The sequence below is a fragment of the Myxocyprinus asiaticus genome, chromosome 14 (assembly GCF_019703515.2).
Source record: "Myxocyprinus asiaticus isolate MX2 ecotype Aquarium Trade chromosome 14, UBuf_Myxa_2, whole genome shotgun sequence".
Classification (NCBI taxonomy): domain Eukaryota; kingdom Metazoa; phylum Chordata; class Actinopteri; order Cypriniformes; family Catostomidae; genus Myxocyprinus; species Myxocyprinus asiaticus.
Window position 1 is genome coordinate 11144922 of NC_059357.1, and position 14501 is coordinate 11159422.

At 39.0% G+C, this 14501-nt stretch overlaps 1 protein-coding gene across 6 annotated transcripts in view; it reads left to right on the forward strand.

Annotated features, from left to right (window-relative positions):
* The first annotated feature begins 2697 nt into the window (after positions 1 to 2697).
* The window catches only part of maptb (microtubule-associated protein tau b), a 57993-nt gene continuing 46189 nt past the window's right edge, over positions 2698 to 14501 (forward strand). For 2 of the 6 annotated variants that reach the window (XM_051716362.1, XM_051716365.1), the window contains exons 1-2: positions 4192 to 4222; positions 4441 to 4505. The gene's annotated coding sequence lies outside the window, so the exon portion shown is untranslated. Of the gene's footprint in view, positions 2817 to 4145; positions 4223 to 4440; positions 4506 to 14501 lie in introns of those variants that run through there. The other 4 variants (XM_051716366.1, XM_051716367.1, XM_051716363.1 and 1 more) reach the window with 4 other exon arrangements.

Here is a 14501-nt window from a genome sequence, read left to right on the forward strand (position 1 = left end):
ATGTAACTCTTTTTCACAATATATCTTGATTTTAGCAGTATCCTTGGCGATTATGATTTCAAACTTCCTAGCACCATCTAGCCACATTCGTCAAGCCCTAGGAAGTTTAATTGATCTTCAAGTCATGGTCGTGCCTAGAGAATGCAATGGCAAGATATAAAGTGAAAAAGGAGTTTTATTTTGGTCTGTTCTCACCCAAAACTTATTGGATCACTTCAGAAGACATGGATTAAAACACGGGAGTCTTATGGATCACTTCTATGCTGCCTTTATGTGCTTTTTGGAGCTTCAATATTTTGGTCACCATTCACTTTCATTGTATGGACCTACAGAGCTAAGATATTCTTCTAAAAATATTCGTTTGTGTTCAGCTGCAGAAGTAAGAAAGTAATACTCATCTGGGTTGGCATGAGGGTGAGTAAATGAAGAGGGAATGAAAACAGACCTTTTCTATGTGGATTTTTCACCGATTTTGCACCGATATGACTATGCAAAGGTACTCAGAAGGCTGCTTTCTTAAACAAATATTTTATCAAAGAATATTTGACATTATTATTATACATTGTCAACAAATTCTAGAAATGAACACTGAGAAAATAAAGAATAAATAAAAATACAATAAATAGCTTAATAAATATCAGTACTGTATGCTTGGTATAAGTCAATTGCTGACCATTTAAATAAAGGATAAATAAAAATAAAATAAATAGCTAAATAAACATCAGTACTGTATGTTTAGTATCAGTCAAATGCTGACCATTAAAGTAAAGAATAAATAAAAATAAAATAAATAGCTAAATAAACATCAGTACTATATGTTTAGTATCAGTCAAATGCTGACCATTAAAATAAAGAATAAATACAAATAAAATAAATAGCTAAATAAACATCAGTATTACTGTTTAATATCAGTCATATGCTGACTATATTAATACTGCAGAGTCAAGATAAACAGCGGCAGCAGTGTTACACTGTATTCAGCTATACAAGTTCGGGGGAAACTTTCAACAGTGGAAAACCAGACTTTTAAATATTACATTTTATAAATGACACTACAGGAATTGTTCGGTTGAAGGGGGTACCAAACTGTAAATCCTAAACAAAACAGTTTGGTGAATACATGTTTACTCATTAGCTTCCACTCAGCTGACAACAATTAAAGTAGCTACGTGATTAGCTAGTTAGCTATAAGCTCGTTGTCACGGAGAGTAAAAGACAGACGTTGTTTATTTTACTTTCCAGCACTGTGTCTCACCAACTAGGTAATAACACAGCGTGAAATCAACACTCAGCAGACACAATCCACCACGCACCATTGTCTGCTGAGTTGCAAAAAGATGCTATGATGTTTACCTTTCAATCTGCTACATTACTGACTGCACTGACAAACTATAGCTGGCTAACATAGCAAACAGACATGAGTGACATGGTTGTCAGGGACAAGGTTAATGTTATATTAGTTATATTGAAAAGGGGAAAATGATGGGGTCATTGTTTATTAAGTTTCCAGTATGTATTTAACAGACTAGTTAACAACTTACCATGATGACACCGCTGAACTCCACCCTGTCTGCAGAGCCAAAGTCAGTTCAGCTCTGTAAACAATGGAGTCGGAGCGCACTATGCTGGACAAACTACTGGACGACACCAATTCTAAAGCATTGTTTTCTGCATTATATGTTCTGAAAAAAGTTTTAATATCGGCGCATATCGGTAAAATATACGCCGATACCGATATATCAGTGAAAGGCTAATATCGACCGATATATTGGTCAGGCACTACTAAAAACATAAAACCAGATTCAATAATGATTGGGACAACGTAGATGCATCGTGATCGGTTAACACACGAGTAATGTTCGATTCATACAAGCACGATATCAAGCATTAAAACAAGCAAACAACTTCGTCAAACGGATAACAGATAAACATCCACCCAGACTGCAGCAATGCTGTTCAAAACTGTGTGACTGACTGAACTAAATGTAGTTTCTTCAGCCAGGAAAAGAGACAGAAGGTTCTTCTTTCCTGTGTGTGCAGACATGAAATAATGACGCCAGGATGAACGACATAAGCCAGTGATTTCGCGCCAAATTGAACCCGACAGCTCAAAATAAAAATAATTTTTATAGGCTTACTGTAGTGAATCGGGGTAAGATAAGGTCATTGTTTTGAACACTGATTGTTTATTTACTCAGTCAGTAAAGGAAATTTGTTAAGATTTAATCAGAAAATCTTACGTAGTGCAGCTTTGTTTAAACCATAATCTAACATTGCCTGAATGTTCTGGGAACCAAATAATTTTGGGTATTAACCTTTTAGAACTTGATTTAATATGTCAGAGGTTCCTTATGTTGTATCCTTTATGCTACTATGAGGGGAAAAAAGGGGAAAACAAACATTTCATTTTTTCCCCCTTATGACCACATGTAAGTCATAGAAAGGCAAGCTTTTAATGTAATTTGATCTTTTGAACATGTCAAACATTTATGACACAAAATATAAAGTTATGCTAATCTTATGCTATAGCATACAGCCAGTGATGTAGGCTACACCAAATTTTTTGCATTTGGTCAGTTGTGTGTGTGTGTGTGTGTGTGTGTGTGTGTGTGTGTGTGTGTGTGTGTGTGTGTGTGTGTGTGTGTGTGTGTTTAAAAATTAATAGGGCGTTAGGTTTTGGTTCATCCTGCCATTCTTATTGCTCTCTAGCCCCATCCCCCCTCCCCAGGACGCTGAAGGAACTGTTTGCTCTGACAGGATTTGCTCACTGGCTGACTGCTGCAGTTGGACAGACAATAACCCAGTGTGCCCCAGAGGTAAGTAAAACCAGTTTACAAACTCAGCGACATTTTACTGTGATGCAGCTTTAGTCATGCAATGAACTGTGTTCATAAGCCTTTACACACAATTTTTTCCTACGCTAAACTGCAAACAGCGGTCTGGTGACTGAATCCGATGTTGGGTGTGTGTGACACAATGGGCCTGCTCGTCTTTATAGTTAAAATATATATATATATGCATATTATTTCATTGAACAAATAAATCGATAAGAACGTGCAGATATGCATTATTGCTTTCTTTATACCTTTGCATATAACGGTTGCACTTCTCCTTTTTGGGGGTTGTTCAACCCACACTAGTAGCTACCTTTACTTTCATAACAATATTTAGGTTAAAGCTTTCCTTTTCTTGCCGGGGAATCCAATGCATGAACTGCATCTTTGAAATCTCGAGGCAGTTTGACAATAGATGCATGCAACGTGTCATCTGCACCTAGGTGCCGGTGTGGAAAAACCTAGAAGTATTGAGACTGATGGAGGCTGCATTACGTGCTGCACACCGGTGTTTTTAAGTCAGTCTAATTTAAAAAAAAAATCAAACGGTGTCAGCTTTATTCTAGAGTGTTGTTGTGGTCACAAATAATGGCAAACCAATAATCAGGGTTTTTGTGCGACTTCTGCGCTCGCGACTAATTCACCCGATTATCGCTTTTGATGCGGATGAACCGATTCGACGTGTCGCTGATCCTCGGATTTTTGCTTTCCGTTGAAAATGGTGCATGGTGATCTATTTTGTCATGTAATGACTCCCTTGTTAACCAGATCTATATAGAATTCGCAAAGTCCCTCGCTTATATAAAAAGAGCGTTTTAACGGAATGAAAAATGTCTTGACGCACTAAATGAGACCGTTGCCTTTTTTTCTGTTGGAGCAAGATGCTGACCTTTGTACACTACATGGGGCTTTGTTTCTGAGGTGACTCTACAAACGCGCAAATATAACAGCCGTCTATTGGGGACAAAACATATTTATCGTGTGATATATATATATATATATATATATATATATATATATATATATATATATATATATATATATATATATATATAGACTTTAAATAAAGACTAAAAATGAGAGGCAACACGCCTGTGCCTTAACATGTAATGCATGGTGCATTTCCTCTTTTCAAATCTCTTCTCATTGCTTGACTTTATATGCAATCTGAACATAAATCATATGGGAAAACATACGCGTTTCCCTCCATTTGACTATTTAAAAGGGATACACGAATTGAACAGACTTTATTCAGCATTTTTCAAAGCAGCGGACACACCTAGCTCCCCCCTCCCTCTCCCCCTCTCTCCCTCCACCACGGCTGTTGCGCTCGACCACGCGCTCGACCACGCACTCATCAGCATCCGCGCCATCCTATTGTTCGCTTCGTAAGTACTATATCTTTTTTGGAAAATAAACATTCTAAATTTTTAATTCGAACTGCAACGGTTGAAATAGGTGGATTAAGCGCGCCTGCCTCACTTCTCCATCGCCCATCTCCGCTGATGAGCATGCTGCCTGTCTTTATTCAAACTGGTCTTCGTATCGATTGTTCATTTGAAATTGTATAAAGATCACGAAATTAAATTTGGGGTTGCTTTTTCAGCAGGCATCTTAGCGGAGAACATATTGTGGCATTTTCTGGATTAGAAGTTTAATTGAGGCATAAAGGTGGGTTGAATTTCTGCAACACAATTTTGTAGGTCTTTACATTATGTATATGTTTTTATGGGCTATATAACTGTGCATAACTGAGTTCAGCTAAGCTTAGATCAAGACACTGTTCCGACGAAAAACAGTAGATCCCTACTGTTAGAGAAAAACAGATTTCTTTCTGTCCAGTTATGCCAAGCTTAATTCAATTACCAATGGCAATTAAGGAGATCCTTGTAACATTTGCTAAATCTAATTCATTTTACAAACCATGCAATGATGTGTGTGTTTCCCCTGTCAGCCAACTGATAATCCCTTTTTCGTGTCAGAATAGAGGAAGCTGGGCTGCACTAAACTACACATTGTCAGTTTAGTCAGATAAGATCATGTGGGTAAGATGGAGATTTTAAGATCATTTGTAGAGGACCTGGGTTCACTGTGCACAAAGTAAGGAATCTAAGCATTGTAAGGAACTATAGCAAGAAATGTTGCTTGAATTTCTCTGAACATGACATAATCTGGTGATAAATTGACTATTGGGCAGCATTACTCTTGGTGAAAGGAAGATAGCTAATTGAAACCATAGGCAAACTGGTGGTGGTCCCATTTCATAAGTATGCTCCTTTACAGACCTGGTCTCGTTGAATCCCATTACTGTACCTACATTTTTGAAAAAGAAAGAAAATAGATTTTTTACTGGCTCGTTATACGCATCGCACCAGTTTCCTGTTGAAATGCATTCTAGAGGCGCTACAAACAATGACTTTCATTTCTCACAAATAACCAGGCAGGTTATCTGTTCACAAACATTTACTTTTCACGCTGCTCCTCACTCAGTGCTATCGTATGACATTTAAACACTTTAACTATCGCACAAGACTAAGACAATACATTTGAATGTTTACATTAAACCAACCAACTACAGTTACAAGCACGTTCGAGCATGATCAAATTGCACGGTAGCTACCTGATAGTTGCACTTGCAATGCAAAGAACCAGGGCATGAGTCCTGAAGAAAATGCGAGTCAATGCGCAAGCTGAAAGTGTCATAAAAGCACCACAGAATTAGAGTGATTGCTTCTGCAATTTGTTTTCCATGTCACTTTTTTTTTTATAGTTTTTATAGTCACTATTGAATAGGTTCAGGGTAGGAGGTTGGTTTTGATTAATTAAAATTTTAATCTTTAAAACCTCATCTGTTGGGGAGAAAATTGAATTCATTTTTAGTGCTACACAGTGGACATTTCACCTCAAATTCATGTAAAGAGCCACATAATATAATTTTCATGAGATCAGGCTGTACTCTACATCCATACGAAAACAACTAAAAGTTTAAGCTTAGTGGTAGTTTAGCTTAGTAGTACATTAAAAAGTCAAAGTGAACATTTAGTTGCCATTTAATCAATATTGTCAAGTAATTCTAAACAGTGTGAATAACAATAATCAGGGATTTAAAAACAGTTAAATCAGAGAAAGTTCATGTAGAGCATCATGTTCCATACTATTCTTTCTCAGAGGAAGCAGAGGGTTCCCCTCAAGGAAGTGAGCATTAGGGTCCACATTGATTGGATTAGAGGAGCCAGAATTCAGTCATTACCTCCCAATTAGATCTCAGGGATATAATATGCCTCTGGTGTTACCGGAACTTGTTATTATTGACTTCAACAGATACAACAAACCAGACTCAAAATTTTGTTGGTGGGTTTGAATACAGTGAGTCAGTGTCTCTCTGGCCTGGTAGGCCAGATACCATGCTGCGTGCTCTACAGTCCTGAATTCTCTGATGCACCATGGCAACAGATGACTAACTTCCTGTGTGCAGTGGATGGAGATCTCTTTGCGTGCAGACACACACACACACACACACACAACTGGTTACATGCCATATACGTATATTTCTTTTAGATAAAGCTAAATTGATTTTCCAAGTGACAACGAGCCCAGATGTCTTCAAAAGGAGGTTTTGTCTGATTTAAAGGGATAGTTCACCCAAAAATGAAAATTCTCTCATAATTTACTCAGCCTCATTTCAGATGTGTATGACTTTCTTTCTTCTGCAGAACACAAATGAAGATTTTTAGAAGAATATTTCAACTCTGTAGGTCCATACAAGTGAATGGTGATCAGACCTTTAAAGCTCCAAAAATCACATAACAGCAGTAATCCATTTTACTCCAGTGGTTAAATCTATGTCTTCTGAAGCGATATAATAGGTGTGGGTGAGAAACAGATCATTATTTATGTCCTTTTTTACTATTAATCTCCATTATCACTTTCACATTTTAAAAGTGAAAGTGGAGATTTATGGTAAAAAAAAGGATTGAAATATTGATCTGTTTCTCACCCAAATAATTGCATCACTTCAGAAGACATATGTTAAACCACTGGAGCCTTATGGATTATTTTATGCTGCCTTTGTGATTTTTGGAGCTTGAAAGGTCTGGTCACCATTCACTTGCATTGTATGGACCTACAGAACTGAAATATTCTTTGTACTTTCGTTTGTGTTCTGCAGAAGAAAGAAAGTCATACACATCTGGGATGCCAAGAGGGTGAGTAAATGATGAGAGAATTTTCATTTTTATCCCTAATTTTGTCCACAAACTAAAGCTCTTTGGCCATTTTTAGACAGTTTTGTTCCCAAACTATAGCCACTTACATGAAAACACACATACTATATGAAAGCTGTGGACATCTCCAATCCTCTACACTGGAGCCAACTCCAATGATTACCAGCATGTGCTTTAAAACTATCTGCATCCACACACATTCTCCAGACAACGCTGGATGTATATGAACAGGCTGACATTTTCCCCTTCACTCCTACATCTGTACAGCACATGTTTCTGTAAATACCAAGTGTCCTTTAAACAGGCTGAATATTTTCATATGCTAAGTGGATCATGCTGTTATCAGCATCATCTGGCAGCTTGACCATTACTTCAAGTCAGTAACCCCCCCCCCCCCCCCCCCACACACACACACACAGTGACTGCTCTGCCAGTCTGTTAATTTAATGTCCAGATTCAGTTCAGTGAGGTGTGATCTCCCTTGCTGAGAGTCTGGGCAAGTCTAGGGCTGCAGGTCTAGAAAGAGTGTGGCAGATGGAAAGGTTGCATCTCTCTACTGGATATCAAGGACATCTGTCCTGCTTGAGCAGGTTAACACAGGCAAATCACTGCAGCTCTCTTTATGAATAAATTTGGTTTTTAGGTTATCCATGTAATGATTAGGGATGGTCAAAGTAATCATAGTCGGTGGGCTGCCTGAATGACTAGTCGACTGATCGCTCTTAAAAGCCGAAACATACTCTACGCAAATACGTGAACGCAGACTCTTCTAGGTACACAAGCTCGATTTTGTGAGTTGTCGCATTCCATGTGTCGGATCACAATTCATAACACAACGCAAGTACTGACAGTAAAGCAAAAATGCACCTTAAGCATGTTCAACAGAATGGAACAGAATGAGACCTGTTTTTGGTTTTGAGACCTGTTTTTAAAAGTTAGACTATTTTTAACTTGACGCACCGTCTTAAAATTGCATTGCTCATGGTTGGCTGCTCAAAAAATAGTGTAATACGTAATGCAATGGCCAAAGATATCTGTCTGAATGTAAATGGCTGCAGTTGCAGTGCTTTAAAAGGGATGGATTTTAAGACGCAACTTCTCCCTGAGGGGTTTACCATGAAAACTTTATAGCAGCTAAAGCACATTATGGTAATTAAAGCACTGCCGCTAAATATATAATAATAATAATATTTTATTTTATATAGCGCCTTTCTTGAACCCGAGGTTGCTTTACATGAGAGCAACTAAAATCTAAAAGAGAGCAACTAAAATCTAAAAGAAAGATTCTGGGTAAACTAGTCAGTCTCGCTAATCGTCTAGTCAGTGGTTCGACGACTAGTTGACCATCCTGACACGTTCCTAGTAATAATGCACATTTCTAATAGTTACATTTTCTCTTGAGAGTGTTCTAGACATTTTTAGTCCTAATAATCTTGTTGTGAGTTGCATTACTATTCTATAAGTAGAATCTGTTGAACCTCGTGAATTTTTGGGTTTAGTACTTATAAATACAGTATTAGAATTATTTTGGGGTGGGTTTTAGCCACTGGATTTATGGAGGCATTTGATCAGGCTGTCTGCTGCAAGCACGGCACAATATATGAGGGAATATTGAGAATTTTCCAGATTTGACAACACCTGCCATGCATGCCGCATTTGGAACGTGGAGACATGCAGCCACCACCCTTCCCTGATCCTGCTTCCCCAGTGGTGGAGCTCTGTGACGAGCTGAGAGCGAGACAAAGAGAGAGAGAAGGAGAAAGAAACTAAAGGGGTGAGACGAGAATGAGAGGAGGACTGCATACTTTTGAATTGATGTTGCAGTCTGTGTTGCTTGCTGGGATAGACAAAACTAGGTCAGAGGCAGAGAGGCACCCAACTCTGTACGGACAGGGTAGCTAGCAGTCTTGCCCACGCTTCGACAACAACCCAAGCACAGGAGAATTATTATAAACTTACCTAAAAATTGTGAAAAGCAAACAAGAATTTCACAATGATTTGACCAAACAAATATTCTCACTTGAGTGGCGTATCACTCAATGCAAAAATGTCTGTGTGCAGGGTTTTATTTCCCTGTCCTACTGTATTGTTGCAAAGTCATTCCAAATTTGTCTCCCGAACACTTAAATTACACAGAGCACAGGGCACTTATGTAATTAGTTTGTCAGGAAAAGTCAGAGAGAGACCCATACATTTTGTGAAACAGAAGCGCTGAGCTGCAGAGGACATTCTGGCTAATTAAATCTTAGAGCAGTTAAGGTATGAGTGTCTCTTAAGGCTGTTATTGGGTACAGATATTAAACAACCCAGCATTTGAGTCACAGGGCAATGATCTTCCAGATACTACAGGCTGAACTAGGGTAGCACTGCAATTGGATCGAAGGTCAAACATCATGGCTGGGTTCTGAGTTGTAAGGAGGAATAGACAAGTCTAGACAATCTTAGTCCATCTGCCTCCATTCTGTTAGCCTGAACATAACAGCTACTTCAATAGGCACAACAGATCTCCAGAGACCTTTATATATCCTGGCAACCGGACCAAAACACAATGCCATTTTTCAGTGTGGCCTCAAAATAAAGACCTTTAATATTTTCTTCTTTGTTCTCAAATAGTTAAATCTGCTATTACATGTGGTTGGCTTTAAAACAATTACGATTATTTCCTTGATTAAATGAATTGTTCATAATAAGACCATGGAGACCAGGCATGGGTCAACTGCCTCAATGTATTAGTGGCTTGGAAGGTAAACAAGCAAGCCACGAAACATAGACAGGTAAATGGAAGATTGCAAATAATGACTCTGAAGCCACAAGTGGCTAACAGGATTATCCAGGGTGCAGGGCACTTATATGCACTATTCTCATTTATTAAGGGACAAAAGATAAGCATCTCTCTCAGTCAGAACAATTACATGCAATTTAAAAGTGAGCTGAACATTCTTATATACATGGACAGATGAAAAACAAGGTATACTGAACTTTATTTTTGATGATGCGAAAGGTCAGTCAGAAAACATCTACATCACTTCCTCAGCTGATGTCCTTCCATCAAATATTTAATAATGCATTTTATCATGTATACTTGGACAAAGAGATGAACATTGTAACTACCCTGTGCAAAAACCTGATGTAGCGTGATTATAACTGCTTGCATACTGTAAATGTACTGAGTGTTAGACAAGCTCGTACATGGGTAATGAAACATCTGATGCGCAAACATAGTGGATTGAGGGTGATATTGATGTGAAGTGCAGCTAAATACTCTAACAATGAGGAGGGGGCTGAAGTTCTTGCATTTTGGTCTTTTTATAGATTGTGTTTTTGTGTGGAGATTTCATGAGAATGGCTGGCTAGAGCGGTTGCCGTGGAAGCAGGAAAAGTCTTTGAGAGCAGTATGGGGTGTTCATATGTTTACTGACCATGTTTTCTCCTGATTGGTTTTCAAAACCAACTTGTGTCCTTTGGCCAAATATTCACAGAAGATCATTGCTCCATTGATTTCTCCTCTTACTGTATCAGCTGGGTTCTGTCAAGTTATGCAGTTTCTTCACAGGTTTCTCCCATCGTGTTGGCCAGCAGGACATTATTGCAGGGTTTTGATTTCAAATCATCTTTGTTGTATATTGTCAGATCACCGTCTATCTCACTTAAAGACTTTGACCTAGTTGAAAACACCAGCTCAGACCAGCATGAATTTCCTTGCTGGCCCAGGCTAGTTTATGTTATAGTAGTCATAGCCATGCTGTTCATCAGCGAAAATTGATTTGTGGTCGACCAGCATGATTTTTGTAGTGAAGCTGGTTGAAGTTGGTTAAGAAGCCTATTGGAGACACCAGCATCAAGCGGGACAATTCCATGCCATGGTCATGTTCATCATTGTGGTGATTACATGAGGTTATGGATTTTCATGTCAAGTTCTGACACACTCGCAGGAATGCCTACATGCTGCTATCTGGTGTGGAAGGAGAAGCTGAGCGTTTGACAGATGGTAATTTTTTCAGTTGAATAAGCAGAAGTTGGCTAGGGTCAGTTTAGCGGAAAAACACCAGATCTTCATATCACACCATGACCACTGACAAGTTACATAGGGTCATGTTTAACATGCATCACTGGATCAGTTAATGGTATACCATTTTTTAATGTGGTCACTAGAAATTCCAAATACCACAACTATGTTATCTTGCTTTATTGAATCAAATGGCTGGCTTAATGGGATATTTCACCCAAAAATTTACATTCTGTCATCATTCCCTTACCCTCATGTACCTAACCCATATGGCAGAATGTTAGCCTCAATCACTTTCATTGTATGGAAGAATGATGCAATGTAAGTGAATAGTTCTGAGGTGAAATAACTTTCTGCTTAAACCTATCGATTTGCTTCAGAAGACATTCATTGATTGACTGGAGTCGTGCGGATTACTTTTATGCAGCCTAAATATGCCTTTTGGACCGTCAAACAGCCAGCAGCCTCATGGCACCCATTAGCTTTCATTGTATGGACATACAGAGCTGAAATATGCTTATAAAAATCTTTATTTCGGTTCTGCTGAAGAAGGAAAGACATAAACATCTGGGATGGCTTAAAGATGAGTAAATCATGAGAGAATTATCATTTTTGGGTGAACTAATCCTTTAACATCTCTTTTTATGTTCCATAGAAGAAAGTCATACAGGTATAGAACAACATAAGGATGAGTCAATGACAGAATTACATTTTTGGGTGAACTATCCCTTTATTACATGGATACAGTTTTGATAGTGGGCAGCACATAACCTTACGAAGATTTTTTTTTTAAGATATGCCGTGTCGTGAGATAATTTAGCACAGTGTGCTCTGGCAAAATAACACAGATCTGATGAGAGAGGACAGGGTTGAATGCAGTGAAACACCCGTGATGGCCCAGTCCTCTGGATGTGATGACAGCCCACTGTTCTGTGTTTTGCAGCAGAATCACCCTAGAATTCTGTTGTATCATACAGTTGCAGGTTCTACGTGTGTGTGTGTGTCTGTCACTCTCTTATCTTGCCTGAAGTCCCTTCATCCTTTCGTCCCTGAAGTGTTCACTGTCTTTGTCCTCCTCCATCCCTTTGTCTCGCTCTCTGAATTCTTTCTTCCTGCATATGTAGTCTTTGTTGTATATTTCTCCTTCTCGCCTACTCTCTCTTGTTCTTTCAGCTCTGTGAAAACCATCACACATTCTCTCTCTGTTTTGTCTTCCTCATCATTCACTGCGTCCTCTGGTCGCAGTTTACTGTGGGGGTTGAAAGGGAGGTTAGGGCTGGGTGACAGAGCTAAACAAATTATATCTCGATATTTTTTTAGCCTTTTGACAAAATTGAATATACACTCACTTAGCACTTTATTTGGAACACTATGGTCCTAATAAAGTGCAAGACGTGGTCTTCTGCTGTTGTAGCCCATACGCTTCAAGGTTCGACATGCATTCTGAGATGCTATTCTGCTCACTACAATTGTACAGAGTGGTTATCTGATGGCCCTTTTCCACCAAAATTGCGATGGGTCTCATGCCGAGACTGTGCTCCGCTGGTTCACGGCTGGGGCAATCTGGAGCCTGTCGTAATCCGGCCGTGCTTTTCCACTGACCTGAGAGGTGAACGGTGACGTAATGGGTTACTGTCTACATGGTAGTTTCACGTGATTACCTCAAACATAAACAAACATGGCGCGTCACAGTGTGTTTGTATACAGCTTTTACTCTTGTTTTTGAGGACATATTTAAACATACGGATTAATGCAATCCATCGTTACATTACATTGCTCAACAAGATTGTCAGAGATGACATCTACGCTAAAGATGACAGGTAATGTAAATACATTATATTGTATGAACTATGGCTTAACTTGCTAAATTCTGTAAAGTGTTACAGTGGAATCATTATTAACACTGGTGTAGCAGATGGTTGTATTTGGATTTTTGCCATAGCATATAATATGTTTACGTCTTGATTGAGAATCCCACCAGTTTAATTAACAGATAGCCGCAATCTTCCAAACTTAGTGAGTAGCTGGTCACAAATCCCCTTACAGAACAAAACAATGCACAAAATAAGATGACAACAGTGTAAGAAAAGCTAACAAAGTTGGCAAATAGAACAATTTACTGAAATCAGCTGCAGAGGACACTGGCGATTCACTGTTTATCATGAGTGTTACTGGCTGAATTCAATGCCCCAGTTAGTTAGCAGGCTGGTCGGTGTCCGAGTCCAAAACATTGTTGATCCGTCCACTGTCACTTTGTTTATGTCCTTCTTATGGTCCCTGTACTACCTTAAGTGTTTTTCAATTTGTTTATGATTTGGTCAGTTGTCCGATTGAAGGCAGTGTGCATCATTTCGTGCATCTTCATTCTCGAGTATTTTTTTCCTTTGTGATCTCTCTAGTTTATCTTGGATCTTCATAAATACCATATCGCAAGTAGAGCACTCGTTGTGTTACCTGAACGCTTTTGAAGTCTGATCATTCTTTTTTTTATTGCTGTTATAGAGGAAAGAAGTACTTCTTGCTGCAGACGGTAGCTACTGTTGTTTGGGAAAACTTTACCATGGTGATGAAACATTATCCTGCTCTCCGTCCCCTGATGTAATCGGTTCCTGCTTAGAGACCAGCAAGCTTTTGGGGCCGGTGCGGAACCAGGTTTTCAGGCACCCGCACAGGAACTTGCACCCGAACCATGTCGGTGGAAAAGGGCTATAGGTTACCGTAGCCTTTCTGTCAGCTCGAACCAGTCTGGTCATTCTCCATTGAACTCTCTCATCAACAAGGTGTTTCTGTCCTCAGAACTGCTGCTCAATGGATGTTTTTTGGTTTTGGCACCATTCTGAGTAACCTCTAGATACTGTGTGTGAAAATCCCAGGAGATCAGCAGTTACAGAAATACTCAAACCAGCCCATCTAGCACAAACAATCATGCCACGGTCGAAATCACTGTGATCACATTTTTCCCCATTCTGATAGTTGATGTGAACATAAACTGATGCTCCTGACCAGTATTTACATGATTTTTATTTGTATTAAAACATTTACATTTAAAATGCCATGTGGAGACTCCAGTGAACATTGTTGAGTGATGATACATACAAATAATTGAATTGAGTTGATTAATTTGAACTGATTCATGGAAATGAATCGAACTTAACAACTGTAACTCTAGGTAGGTTATACTTATATTTTTGCACATACTTTTCAGTCTTGTGCGCGGTTGAGCACTCAGCCTTTCAAAATATTCACTTATGACCGCAAGCCCAAATGGATGTTTGACGCATGAGCACTACGACTGCTTTATTATACACTTTTAGCACAGTAAACGGCAGGCACATGCACTGATGACGCAAAGACATGGACTTTCTGCATGTCAGTGGCGTGGCCACAAGGGTGGCACAGGGTGGCAGCTGCCACCCTAAAAATTAGCTTTGCCACCCC